Source organism: Hirundo rustica, chromosome Z (genome assembly GCF_015227805.2).
Source record: "Hirundo rustica isolate bHirRus1 chromosome Z, bHirRus1.pri.v3, whole genome shotgun sequence".
Lineage (NCBI taxonomy): Eukaryota > Metazoa > Chordata > Aves > Passeriformes > Hirundinidae > Hirundo > Hirundo rustica.
Window position 1 is genome coordinate 75,056,509 of NC_053488.1, and position 14,239 is coordinate 75,070,747.

A 14,239-nucleotide genomic window follows, 5' to 3' on the forward strand; every position below is an offset into this window, starting at 1 on the left:
GCCCCTGGCGCACCGTGCTCCCCGTGGCGGGACCGGAGCAGGAGCTACCGGCAGAGATGTCCGGCTGCCTCCAGCATCCGCCGGCCACCGCCGACGGCAGGTAGCGATGTCCCCGGACGCCGGACCCTGCTGCAGCCCAGAGGGAGGGGACAGCCTCGGGAAATCGCGCCTCTGGAAGTCCCGCTCCTCCGCCCCTCCCGGCCGGCCCCTCTCCCCTCCCTCCGCCCCGCCGCCGGGAGGGGGCTGGAGCCGGGTCCGGTGCCCGGGAAAGCAGAGGAGGAGCGACGGCAGGAAGGGATCTGAACCTCTTCTCCTCCGGGCAGCATTCGGGAAACCGAGGAGGGAAGGGGCGAGGAGGACGAGGAAGCAGGCGGCGCAGGGAGGGAGTCCCGGAGCCGGCCCTCCCCGCCGCGGCGGAGGGCGGACCACGATGCCCGGCCGGCGAGCGCTGCCTTCTCGCCCTCCCGGAGACCGCCGCCCGTAGCGGGGCCGCCGCGCCGCGGGGTGAGAGGGACCGGCGGACGCGGGGGCTGTGGGGGGCGGCGGGAGCCGGGGCGAAGCGAAGCGGCTGCTTCCCCGCGCCATGCTACAGAGCGGGCCGGGATGCCGTGGGTTGGTGTCAGGGATGGCGGCAGCGGCGCGGGGGCTTCTCCGCTTTTCCCGTGGCAGGTGCTGGGTGGCCCTTTTCCCGCCCTTTCCCTCGGGATTCTTCCCGGGAGCACCTCCGAGAACACCTCCCGGGAAAGGGTTCCGCCGCCGGTGCCGCCAAGCCGCGGGGCCATGCGGGTGGGCTGCGGTTCGGGAGGAGGCTGCGGCGGCGGCAGCAGGGCGTGATGGACGCGCCGCATGCGGGGAGAGAGGCTTTGGAGCAGAGATGCTAAAATGTCACTATGTGTGATGTCCTTGTCAGGTTTAGATGCTTTGAGAAACCCCTGACACTCGGTCTTTTTGCATCTATGCAAAACCTCCGTGTCTCCGGGAAAGGAGAGAAATGCAGGCGTTTTGATCAGCTGTCAATGATAGCTTGCAGGTAGAGAGATGAGATTTCCAAGCTCTGAGGTTGTACTGTAGTTCTCTGGCTCCTTGTGAGTGAGTACATGGGAGATAAATGAGTCAGAGTAACAGCAGCGGTCGTCCTGCATGCGGTGTGGTCTTTTGTGGGGCGTGAAAGCACCTGGGACAGAGCAGGGACCTCAGCAAAGATCCCTCCTTACTGCACGTGAGGTGGGGTATGGTGAGAAAAAACAGAGATCACGTCTTTGTGCACAGATTTCTGCCTGTTTCCACTGGGGCACAAGACGGAGGTTTTTTAAAAAACCTTTCGTTCCTGTACAATGGGGGTTTTGTGCTTGCTTTGGGAAGGAAGGTTTCCGTAGTTACTGCAGAGGGGTTTACCTCTGAAGCTGAGGCCACTTGGTGTGGTTCCCCTCAGCCTTTGAATTTCAGGATCCCATTTAATCTGAGGACATGTAAGTCATCACTGCTGCTCTCAGGCCTGATTTTTGGGTTGACTGTTTCAATAAATAAAGACTGGTAAGACCTTTAGGGGAAGTCCTTTATTCATTTGTCCGCAGCTAACTGGATATACTGTACAGGAAGAGAATCTGCTTTCAAGGCTTGACACAGGGGAGGAAAAAGCACAAAATTTACATCAACTGAAGAACTGTCAAGCAGGGAGAGCTATGACAACACCTCCTTACTACCTTCTCATATTTATTTGTATTCCTTCCTTTCGTTCAACTTTTACTGCTGGCTCTCACATGGCATATTTCAATGTTGGCTTTTGCCCACTCTGGGTGGAAAACTACTGATGCTGAAAAAGATAACTAAACCAACATATATCAGCAAGGATGATATCAAGTGTCATTTCTCCTTTTTATATGGTGGATGTGAACTTATTTCGGCATATGTAGAATTACTACAAAAACCTGGTCAGAACTGTGCTGGTTGTTGGTGCTTATTAATCTGTTTCAACACACAATAAAGATTTTTTTTTTTTTCTGATTGATGAGACATCAGAGGAGAGAAGGAACTAGTGAAGAATCATACTCTTAATTCCTCAGTCATGTAGTCACATCTGCTCAGTTATAGGACCTTTTGCTTGGTCTGTAATTGGAGACATTTTGTCTGGGTTGAGAGAGTTCAGTATCAGGACAAGGAGACTTTTGAATTTTCAGTTGATTTTTTATTAGTACTGTACCTCAGTTTTCTTTGACAGATTTTGTTGTCATGAAAAGCTTTGATATTTTTTTTCCTTGCTCACTCTTCCCTGACTCTTTGTTCAATGATAAGTGTCTACCTACCATTGTACTTTGGTGGGTTTTTTAAAATTGGCAGACATATCTATAATTATTACTTCCATTAGATAATATGTTGAACTCATTAGCCTATTTTCTTGTGCTCTAGTTTTTCTTCTTAATACTTTTTGCAGCCACAAATATCTTGCAGTTGTGTGGATAATACAACAGAATGGAGGACATGCTTTTCCAATTGTGTTCACAAGGAGCTATTGTGAATATCACTTTGTAATTTTATTGTGGAATTTTCACTTATTGTGGCACTAGACTCTCAAGATATGCAAACTTCTCTAATGGAAGAGAGCTACCTATCATCAGTGCTTAAAATAAACATTGATTTAATCCACTAATGCTGTCCTATATGTACTGGGTGAAGTTAGGGTGAAAGAAACTTTTTCAGTTGGTGACTCCGAGTAAGATCTGCCTTCAAGATTATTTCCCCCCATCTTTGTTTCCTCAAAATAAACATAAAACAATGATAAATTCTGTAGTGCTGATGCCAGAAGACTTATGTGCCTGTCTTTTTACTCTGTCCTGGTTTGTGCCCAGCAAGTCTGTGATACATAGTCAATTCTCTACTAGTTTTCACACAAGGGTGGTGAAATCATCTATGCCACCTTGTTCTGAGTGACTGAATGCTTTTTTCTTAGGAAATGAGTGAGGACACCCCAGATTATAGCTTCTTTTGAAATTTTTGATGTTCTTTAGACCATTGCTTCCCAGGTGAGATGCTCATGTGAGTTAAGCGAATTCAGTTGTGTTCTGTGTTTGGCAGCTGGGAAGTAAGTTCTCCAGTACCTGCTGCTGTGGCACTGCCTGTGTGTAAGTAATGCTCCGTGCTCTGAATTTTCCAACACTGGAGGAATTCCACACTCTTCAGATAGCCCAGCTTGATGTTACTTTGAATTCTTAGCCTGTACCATTCACGGAGTCACTGGGCATTTTTTTAATGTTTTGTTTTTAATCTGATCACTGAAAAGACTGGGTGCCTACATCAATTTGCAAACCCAGTTGTTTTCTGAAAAACACCTAAACACCTTGGAGTTTTTAATAGATAGATGTTTGGATGGAGCATAAACACAAAAATAATGACTAGCATGTTTATTACCATTGGTGTGCAAAGTTGGTGCTTGTCATGGGTTGGCACAGTTTAGTTTTTGGTTATGGAGAAATGTGGAATGTATTTCCTGGTCAGGACCTGGGAATTGCTTTAGAAAGGACAGGGACTGATCAGAAGGTTAGTTGCGATATGGGCGTCTGTTTTGACCACTGAGGATGTCAAATGCGGACTTTAGGAAGTATCCATATAAACCCTGATTCCCTGCAGGTCGCTCTTTTTCTTCCAGGTCAGTCACCAGGTAACATCGTGGGCAGCAGAGGAGGGCCCGGCTCAGGCCCCACTGCCCTTGGGCGGCTGGGCCGGGCCCGGCCGTGCCTCCGGGAGCTGCTGCCGGAGGGGAGGCTGCGGCTCGGCAGTGCTGGCCACGTGCCTGGGGCCGCGGCAGAGGGGGCCAAGCCATGGCCCAGCTTAATAGTGGCAGGCAGCAGAGAAGCTGGCAACATGAAGCTTCCAAGGTGTAACCCTTCCCTGAGAGAGAGAAGAAAGAAACAGAGTGTACATAGAAAAGACACTGCATGAAGTCAGTGGATCAGAAGTGAAAGAACTAATAGTATTATTGGACAGAGAGATCAAAGAAGTGGACATTTTTAAATGGACTTCTCTGGGGTAAACTGGAGAAATGGACGGTTCTTTGTGAAAGAAACGGGCAAGGAGACTTGCTCCTTTTTATTGCATTTATTGAGGTCAGCTCTAGGTGGGGGCCTGAGGGGTCACGCACACCGCTGCTGCTCCTGATGGATGATGCAGAGGTAGAGGTGTTCGGCTTTGCTGCACAGCAGAGCTGGGGCATCCATCCTCACGAGTGTCCCTGGGAAGACGCTTGCGGGCTTATAGTCTAGGGGTGTCCGTCTGATCGAGAGCTGTTGAAGTCACAGTGACAAGATGAAAACCAGCTCTAGCTGGTGATTTGGGGTCTTACTGCTTTGCCAGCTCAGAGTAGATACCTTTAGTCCTTAGTTTTTATATTGGCTCGTTGTCTTTGGGTTCTTCCTTACTGGATGTCTTGGGCGCACATTCTCTTGGGAGCAGTGGTAGTGATACCCAACAGAAAGGAGGTATAGGTACAGGGTAAATGGTAAAAAAGGAAATACAAAAAGGGGTATGGGTATGAGGTAGGTGGCTGTCTTGGTTTGAAAAAGACAGGTATCTGCTAGGGAGAGGCAGGCCTCTCTAGGAATGGGGAATTCAAATCCTTTCCTCCGTGTTATTATAATTTGGAAGATTAAAAAAAAACTTTTCAGTCAGAGCTATGGGGAAAGGAATAACAGTCCTTTACTAGTAAATATAACGGGACAGACAAACAACAACAGCAATTATAATAATAGTAAAACAGAACCAAGAACCCTGAGGGGCAAACGGTGGAAACTCCAGCGCTGATGGCTGGAAGCGATGGATTGTCCTCGGCAGGCAGGGGGGTGCCCTGGCAGCCGAAGCGAGCAATGCCGGAGAACCCGCAGCGGCTGGACCTGGGCTGACCCAAAATCCAGCAGGGCAGCGAAGAAACTCTGAATTACTGGGCGCTCCAACAGATGATAGAATTCTCAGGACCGAACCCCTCCATTAACCGTGGAATCCACGCAGCTGCCAGTCGCTCGACCGTCCTCCTCCCAGAAAACCGAGAGCTGAAAACAACCCTCGCCCTCAGCTCCTGGGAGCCTTTTCTTCCCCCTAAACTAAGTGATCAACTCCCTTTTGTCCAGGTCAAGCACCCTTTAACTATCAATATTTAGTCTCCTAGCTTCTTATGGTGGGGGGAAAATTCCACAGGAAAACCTAAGCCCAACATTACCCACCCTGAATTTTTTTCCCCATACCAACATATTATATTGAATTTAAACCTTTAAATAATATACATATGTATACATGTGAATATGAATACAGACACAGTCACGGTGTTCACCGAAAAACAAGGTCTCCTTGAGGTATGCAGCGGGTCTCTCTATCCTTTTGCATCACCCACCATGTACAGTCAGGTCCCTGAGCAAAAACAACCCCAGGAGCAAGATTGTCTTTGCTGGAGGCAGAATTAATCCAAATGGTTTTTCTCAGCATTCCTCTCATGTGTACCACTGGAACCTTATCTCCATCTCTAGTTCTCAGGGGCTCAGATTGGGTGGGGCCTGCTCTGTTGGTGGAACCTCGAGTGTTCACTAACCAGGTGGCCTTTGCTAAATTAATCTCCCAGTTCTTGAAAGTCCCCCTACCCAGTGCTTTTAAAGTGGTTTTAATCAGGCCATTGCACCGTTCACTTTCCCAGCTGCTGGCGCATGATAAGGAATATGGTACACCCACTCAATGCCATGTTCTCTAGCCCAGGTGTCTATAAGGCTGTTCTTGAAAGGAGTCCTGTTGTCAGACTCAATCCTCTCAGGGATACCATGTCTCCACAGGATTTGCTTTTCAAGGCCCAGGATGGTGTTCCAGGCAGTAGCATGGGGCACAGCATGGGGCACAGCATGGGGCACAGCATGGGGCACATGGTGGCTTCCACCATGGTCAGCACATAGCGCTTGCCTTGGCGGGTTTGGGGAAGGGTGATGTAGTCAACCTGCCAGGCTTCCCCGTACTTATACTTGGACCATCACCCGCCATACCATAGGGGCTTCACCTGCTTGGCCTGCTTGATTGCAGCACACGTCTCACAGTCATGGATAACCTGAGAAATACTGTCCATGGTTAGATCCATCCCTCGGTCTCGTGCCCACTTATAGGTGGCATCTCTGCCCTGGAGACCTGAGGCATCATGGGCCCATTGAGCTCGGAACAACTCTCCCTTGTGTTGCCAATCTAAGTCTATCTTTGACACCTTTATCTTTGCAGCTTGATCTACCTGCTCATTGTTTCGGTGCTCCTCATTAGCCCGACTCTTGGGGACATGGGCATCTACATGACGGACTTTTACAGGTAGCTTCTCTACCCGAGTGGCAATGTCCTTCCACTCATCTGCAGCCCAGATTGGCTTTCCCCTATGCTGCCAATTGGCCTTTTTCCACCTGTCCAGCCAACCCCACAGAGCACTGGCCACCATCCACGAATCGTCCAGGTACAGTTGAACAGCTTTGAGTTCAGCAAGTTGGCTTGACCCACCTTCTCCTTCAGTGGCTTGTGCAACCTGTCGTGTGGGGCTCCATACAGCTGCTTTCCGCTTCCGGTTCATCCTTACGATGCGGCAGGAACTGTCAGTGAAAAGAGCATAGCGTGTTTCTTCTGCTGGCAGTTGGTTGTATGGTGGAACTTCTTCGGCACGTGTCACTTGTTCCTGCTCCTCTTCATCTGTGAGACCAAAGTTTTCACCTTCTGGCCAGTTTGTAATTATCTCCAAAATCTCAGGGCGATTTGGGTTTCCAATGCGGGCGCGCTGAGTGATGAGGGCAATCCATTTGCTCCACGTGGCATCGGTGGCATGGTGGGTGGAGGGAACCTTTCCTTTAAACATCCACCCCAGCACCGGTAGTCGGGGTGCCAGGAGGAGTTGTGCTTCTGTGCCAATCACCTCTGAGGCAGCTTGAACTCCTTCATAGGCGGCCAAGATTTCCTTCTCTGTTGGAGTGTAGTTGGCTTCGGACCCTCTGTAGCTTCGGCTCCAGAATCCCAGTGGTCGGCCCTGAGTCTCCCCAGGCACCTTCTGCCAAAGGCTCCAGGACAGGCCATTGTTCCCGGCTGCTGAGTATAGCACGTTCTTCACATCTGGTCCTGTCCTGACTGGGCCAAGGGCTACCATATGAGCGATCTCCTGCTTGATCTGGGCAAAGGCTTGTTGCTGTTCAGGGCCCCAGTGGAAATCATTCTTCTTGTGGGTGACCAGGTAGAGAAGGCTCACAATCTGGCTGTACTCAGGAATGTGCATCCTCCAGAAACCTATGGAGCATAGGAAAGCTTGTGTCTCCTTCTTGCTGGTTGGTGGGGACATCGCGGTGATCTTATTGATTACCTCAGTGGGAATCTGCCGCCGTCCATCTTGCCACTTTACTCCCAGGAACTGGATCTCTTGGGCAGGTCCCTTGACCTTGCTCTGCTTGATGGCAAAACCAGCTTTCAGGAGAATGTGGATGATCTTCTCTCCTTTCTCAAACACTTCCATTGCCGTGTTCCCCCACACAATGGTGTCATTGATATACTGTAGGTGCTCCGGAGCCTCACCCTTTTCCAGTGCAGCCTGGATCAGTCCATGGCAGATGGTGGGGCTGTGTTTCCACCCCTGGGGCAGTCGGTTCCAGATGTACTGCACGCCCCTCCAGGTGAAAGCAAACTGAGGCCTGCATTCTGCAGCCAGAGGAATGGAGAAAAATGCATTAGCAATGTCAATTGTGGCATACCATTTTGCTGCCTTGGACTCCAGCTCGTACTGGAGTTCCAGCATGTCCGGCACAGCAGCGCCCAATGGTGGAGTCACTTCGTTCAAGGCACGGTAGTCCACAGTCGATCTCCATTCTCCGTCAGATTTATGCACAGGCCAGATGGGGCTGTTGAAGGGTGAGTGGGTTTTGCTGACCACCCCTTGGCTCTCCAGCTCACGGATCATCTCGTGGAGGGGGATCACGGCATCTCGATTTGTCCGATACTGTCGGCAGTGCACCATCGAGGTGGCAACTGGAACTCGTTGTTCTTCTACCTTTAGGAGGAAAAGGGAAAGGGACCTTGGCTCCCTTACAAACACTTGATTCAAACCTGAATCCTGGGTCAAGGGTCCCAAATTCCTTGCCTCACTACTATCTAGTTGCACGCCTGTACCTATAAGGTCCCTGACCCGAACTAACCAGGCTGTATAAGCCTCACATCCCCGCCGTGCAAGATCTTTTTGCAGATTACGGAGACTTTCATATGTCAGGGACTCAGTAATGATCTCAACCTCTGACTCCCCTGTGGGTTCTGAGGGTCCTCCTTTCTTATCATTGTTACCTGGGTGCTCTGATTTCACCTTATACTTCTTTGTTTCCACAGGGGCCACTGCTGCTGGCTGTGGCTGCCCCTGTGGTTCAGCTGGAACCTGGACGGTTGTAACGTCTGTGGGTTCTGCTGCTGCACCATCAGACTCTCCTTTGTCGGGGCAGGGGGAGAGTTTCCCAGCAGCTGGGGCTAATGAGGCTACGACAGGGGAAAGGTACTCCCTCAGCATCTCACCTATCTCCTTCACCCAATCTGGGTGGTTTATTCCTGAGGCAGGCTGTGGGGCAGTGTCAGGCTGTGGGGCAGGGTCAGGCTGTGGGACGGGGTCAGGCTTTGGGGCAGTGTCAGGCTGTGGGGCAGGGTCAGGCTGTGGGATGGGCTCAGGCTGTGGGGCAGTATCCTTATTCTCTAGGGTAGGTATCAGGGTGGTTATCCAGGTCAGTCTCCCCTTATCTCTAAATGCTAAACAGAACAGGCATACCAGCAACACCAACCACTGTATGATGTCATTAACATTTAGAGATTTGAACCCTTCAAAGACTGGTGGGGTAGGCCTAAAGAGCTGGGTGAAGGGTTGTGGAAAAATTTCCCCCGGTGTCATTTCTTCACAGTAGGTACCGTTGTTAAAGTAACCCTGGAAACACACCGTTAGTGTATGATAGCCCTGAATCCATGTGCCTGCCTTCCAGAGGAAATTAAAAATCCACGAATTCCTCACCTTGTTAACCTATATAGCAAACAGTAGCCACAGTAGCCTTAGTTACAGGGCCCATGTTTAGATAAGGGCCTGCAAATGGGAGGAATACCGCCACCACCACATGCCACCCAAACCACGTTAAGCCAGACCACATGATATCCAGTACACAACAATGTAGGCACTTAACTGTTATTCCTTTTTCTCTCAATGCCCTTGTGCCCCACATTGGATGCCAAATTCTGTCCTGGTTTGAAAAGACAGGTGTCTGCTAGGGAGAGGCAGGCCTCTCTAGGAATGGAGAATTCAAATCCTTCCCTCCATGTTACTACAATTTGGAAGGTTAAAAAAACCAAAACTTTTCAGTCAGAGCTACGGGGAAAGGAATAACAGTCCTTTACTAGTAAATATAATAGGACAGACAAACAACACAGCAATTATAATAATAGTAAAACAAAACCAAGAACCCTGACGGACAAACGGTGGAAACTCTGGGGCTGATGGCTGGAAACGGTGGATTGCCCCCAGCAGGCAGGAGGTGTCCTGGCAGGTGAAGTGAGCAGTGCTGGAGAACCCGCAGCGGCTGGACCCAGGCTGACCCAAAATCCAGCAGGGCAGGCGGAAAAAACCTCCGAATTCCTGGGCGCTCCAACAGATGATAGAATTCTCAGGACTGAACCCCTCCATTAACCATGGAATCCACGCAGACACCAGTCGCTCAACCGTCCTCCTCCCAAAAAAAAAAAACGAGAGCCGAGAACAACCCTCCCCCACCTTCAGCTCCCGGGAGCCTTTTCTTCCCCCTAAACTAAGTGATCAACTTCTTTTGTCTGGGTCAAGCACTCTTTAACTATCAATATTTAGTCTCCTAGCAACTTATGGGGGGGGAAAAATTCCGCAGGAAAACTTAATCCCCAACAGTGGCATTTAACAAAGAAAGCATTTAAAATTATAACAGTATGGGGTACAGGGGAAGCACTTGCAGTTACAACATTCAATAGGGAATTTGCATGTTACTCCTTACACTTGTAACATCTTAGTGTTGTTTGAGGGAGTGCTGGTTCTAATCAAAATTGGGGACTGATATGATTGAGATTTAAGTGAGAATCTCAAAGCCCTGGCTCCTGGGTTAAAAGGAGGTCACAGCCTTTGAGACAGAGATGATTTTAAAGAGAAAGTTATTTGAAGCCCTCAGCTCCTGGGATAAAAGGAGGTATTTATTTCTTTTGAGAGAGAGACAATCTTTGAGATAGAAGACGAGAATCCTTGTTTTGTACTAGAAGAAACATTCTTAAACAGTACCCCAGATACACTGAGGGGCCCATAAGTAGCCAAGGGAAAGCCTGCTAATGGGTGGAACAGCACAATCTGCAAAAATTCTTTCTGGGTGGTTGAAGATTTGTGACATTGGGAGCAAAGACTTTGTAGTCTTGTGGGAAGTGTCTCCATGGTACTCTAGAGAGACTCCTCTCCCAAACTGATGAAGGATTATGTTTAAATGCTGAAACTGACTGAAAATCACAGGTTGTATTGTATGTTGTTTTGTAAGAAAGTTAACAGTTTGCAGGGGGAGGGAAGAGTGTTTTGGGGTTTCATTCTGTTTTGTTTCAGGTTTTTTCCAAATCTCCTTTTTTTCCATCCTTTTAGTGTGTGTTAATAAAACTATTTGTGTATATTTTTAAGCTTGAGTCTGCTTTGTTTTTTCTCTTAATCTTTCTCCCACAAAAAGAGAATAAAGCCTAAGACCACTTCACTAAATTTGGCAACCAAAATTTAGTGAACGTGAAACCACTACTGTGCTGCAGCTTGCTCGTATGTCCTCTCTTCCCTATTTAGGTATTTCTTACTAGGTTTGCATATCTAGAGTGAAACTTGCTCTTCAGTAGTGCTTTTCAAAAATGCTTGCTTGACAGCAGCTAAAATACCCATTGTGAGGGGCATTGTTGTTCACTATGCATGTGCTGATTTTGAAAACTCATGCTTTTCTAAAAATTGTGCTACCATCAATATCTATTGGATGGACATGGCTCTGAAAAGGAGAGGCTGCAGAATCTGACTTCTATGATGTACTCTGAATAATCATTATCTGGGTTGTTAGATATGGGGTCAGCATTCACCTGTTTTCTCCCTTTTCGGAAAACTGTTTTATTGGTAGCCTTTACCTGTCAAAACAGAGCTGAATAGCTGGCCTGTGTTATAAACAGGCCAGCTATAATCAGATGTCTTTACAAAAGCATGTAGAGACAGGATAGGGGGGAATAGCTTCAGACTGAAACAGGCTAGGTTTAATTAGATTTTAGAAGGAAAAAATCTTTACTCTGAGGGTGGGAAGGCACTGAAACAAGTTGCCCAGAGTTGTGGATGCCTCATACCTGGAAGTGTTCAAGGCCACTGAGTAGTATAGTGGAAGGTGGCAGAGGGATTGCAAGTAGATGGTCCTTTTAAGGTCCTTTTCAACCCTCTGATTCTGTAAATCACATCTAACAGTGATGGGGGAAATTCCACACAGTCATAGGGAATGGAGGGTAGCATCATTCATATAGTTGACTTATTGCACTACTTCTTTCCCTAATAAGCAAGTGAATCAATGCCTGTCCAACCTCTTGAAGTACAAGATAACTTTCCTTACCCATGTGGGTTTTCTATATTTTATTTCAAAAGGGTTGAGCCTCATTAGTGCAGGGTACAGGACATCCCATAAGAGCACGTGGAATGTGTGTTGTGGAGCTCCCGTACTTTCTGGTTGTAGTGAAAGTACAGGAGTGATCAAGGACATAATTAGTCAGAAAAGGGTGGCCACAGGTAGAAGACTGGGGCCAGAATGGGCTTATGGCCTTATAAGACAATGTTTTGATCCATTTTCCTGAAGGATTTGTGCTGTGTTATTCTCGTAGCTTAACCAGAACAAGAATTGGCTTCAAGACAGATCCATGTGCAGAAACGCTGATCATTGATTTAATATCTCCTCTAGGGATATGAAGACCAGCATAAACTGTAAAGTCATGCCACTCATTGCCAAATAACAGAATTGTGCCTGCTAGATAGAGGTCTGAAATTAGCTATGGGGCTTGGCTATCCTTTGTTTTTGAAATAAGGTTTCTGCTTTTCTTGTTTTGAGGGTGTCAGTGTTACTCATGACCATACGGTGTGCCACACTGCCACACTTTAAGCCATTTATTTAAATAGCCTTGACAATAAACGCCTTCTTTGACTTTATTTTCTCTTTGCTGTGCTCTAGCAAGTGGAAGGCTGATCCTTTACTCAGAAAAGTTATCCAATGGAGGAGCAACATTAATGTCTCTCACCATTCAAGATGAAGAGGCTTTACAAAAATCACAACAAATGCCTGTGAGACACCAACTCTCTTAATACCTCTAAGTCCACTTACAATCTCAGAAGGTGGAAACCGCTTTTGGAATTGAACTCTGCACAATTGCAAAATCAAGCTTCATTCCTGTCTGAAGACAGATGATGTATAAGTCTCCAGAAACATGTCTGAATCTCTTGCCTGGTTGGCCCTGGCAAGATCCCATGTGAGTGAATCTGAATGCCTCTTAGAGGTTGTCAAAGCTAGCAGGTTTCTACAGAAGCTGAGGGTTGGACTCTCTTAGTGGGGCTGCTCTGTTGAGTAACTCAAACAGGAGCATGAGATGGCTGTGTGAAAATTTCCAGATGTTTGTTCTGCAACTTTTTGCTGCTTAACTGAGGCGCTAGTTAATTCAGAATCCTGCTTCACCATCCATCAGTTCAAATCTATTAAGAGGAGAGGAGAAAAAAAAACAACTTCAGTGGAAATGCACACACTGCAAGAGGCAGTTGTATCACATTTGTATTCTGCTCTATGCTTCTGTCACCCACGCTTGTAAAATACTCAGTGACAACAAAATGAAGTACATTTTATTTCCACATGTACAGTAATTTATTGTATTTGGTGAGTAATTGTTGGTAACTCTTCTATGGTAACTTGTTTTTCTGCTTGTTCCAGATTTTGTTCCATTCCTTGCCCATGGAGAGGGACATCTAGTAACACATGAACTGAAGTGCAGCTATGCTATTTGTTTTTAATAACTGAGATATTTTGCAAGGAACTTGAAAATATAACTTTGTAAAATGCAGCTGGGATTTTTGGAGCATCCCAAGAGAATAATTTACGTGAGAAAAGCAAAGTATTGGAAAAATGAAGATTAGTTGTTAAAGGATGCCTTTTCTTCTCTAGAACACCTAAATCATTCTCTTTTATGCTCAAAGCTTGCTTGTAATACTGATGAAACACACTCATTAACATGTCAGAATAACACTGTTTTGATGGCAATGCTGTATTTGGATAAATGAAGCCAGAACAACAATTTAGAGTTTACACAGCCTTATGAAGGAGTCTTGCCTCTCACAGAGCAAACCTGCTGTACCAGCTCATGGTCTCCTCTGCTAAAGCTCTCCTCCCTTGTTATATGCAGGACAGCCTACAAAATACAGGATTGTAGGGTAACAGCCCTGTAGACTACCCCCAAATATTTTGTTTCTTTGTAAGGACCATGCCCACAGATTACTCTGAGCTCAGCAGTGCTTTTGATGGAGACACCTGAGGAGATGTCTTGGCATTCACTGTGCTGGGAATGCTGTTGATCAGCAGGGAAAACACACGTGCTGAACAGGAGTGTGTGCACATCACTTTGGTGTGACTTAGAGAGATGTCTTTTTTTAGATTGCAGAACCACTGGTTGTAATCCATCATGGTGAAAAATGGAACAGATTTTACAGAACTGGGTGTGAAAAATTATTTGTCACTAGATCATTGTAGCAACTGGAGTATTCATGGGTTTGAATTGCTGGTAGAATGGGCTCCACTTTAAAAAAAATGCATGGTGATAGTGGATGTTTCTTAAAAGCAAAACCAGGTCAGGCAGAAGAAACCAGTCTCCAGCATTGTACTTTGAACACTGGGCTGGGTGAGGGGAATTTCAATTCTCCACGGTGCAAATGTAAGCCACAAACTGATGAAGGTTTCACATCCTTGCATCACTCACACAAATTGTTCTCAGTTATCTTGAGAATACAGTGAATGTTATTTCAAAAGACGTGAGAAGATATAAAACAATTTACCAGTCGTAAAAGCTATCACAAGCAGGTATTGTCTTTCGGCAGATCAAGGACCAGAAAAATAAAGTGCTGTTCAAGAAATACCTGGCTTCCTGAGGCTTTCACTGAGACCCTACTATTTGCTGGCTGCATAGGCTATGTACT

The 14,239-nt window shown here is 47.1% G+C and overlaps 1 protein-coding gene across 3 annotated transcripts in view; it reads left to right on the top strand.

Annotated features, from left to right (window-relative positions):
- The first annotated feature begins 230 nt into the window (after positions 1–230).
- PLPPR1 (phospholipid phosphatase related 1) overlaps positions 231–14,239 on the top strand; it is a 167,726-nt gene continuing 153,717 nt past the window's right edge. For all 3 annotated transcript variants that reach the window (XM_040090656.2, XM_058424128.1, XM_058424129.1), the window contains exon 1: positions 231–504. The gene's annotated coding sequence lies outside the window, so the exon portion shown is untranslated. The remainder of the gene's footprint in view (positions 505–14,239) is intronic.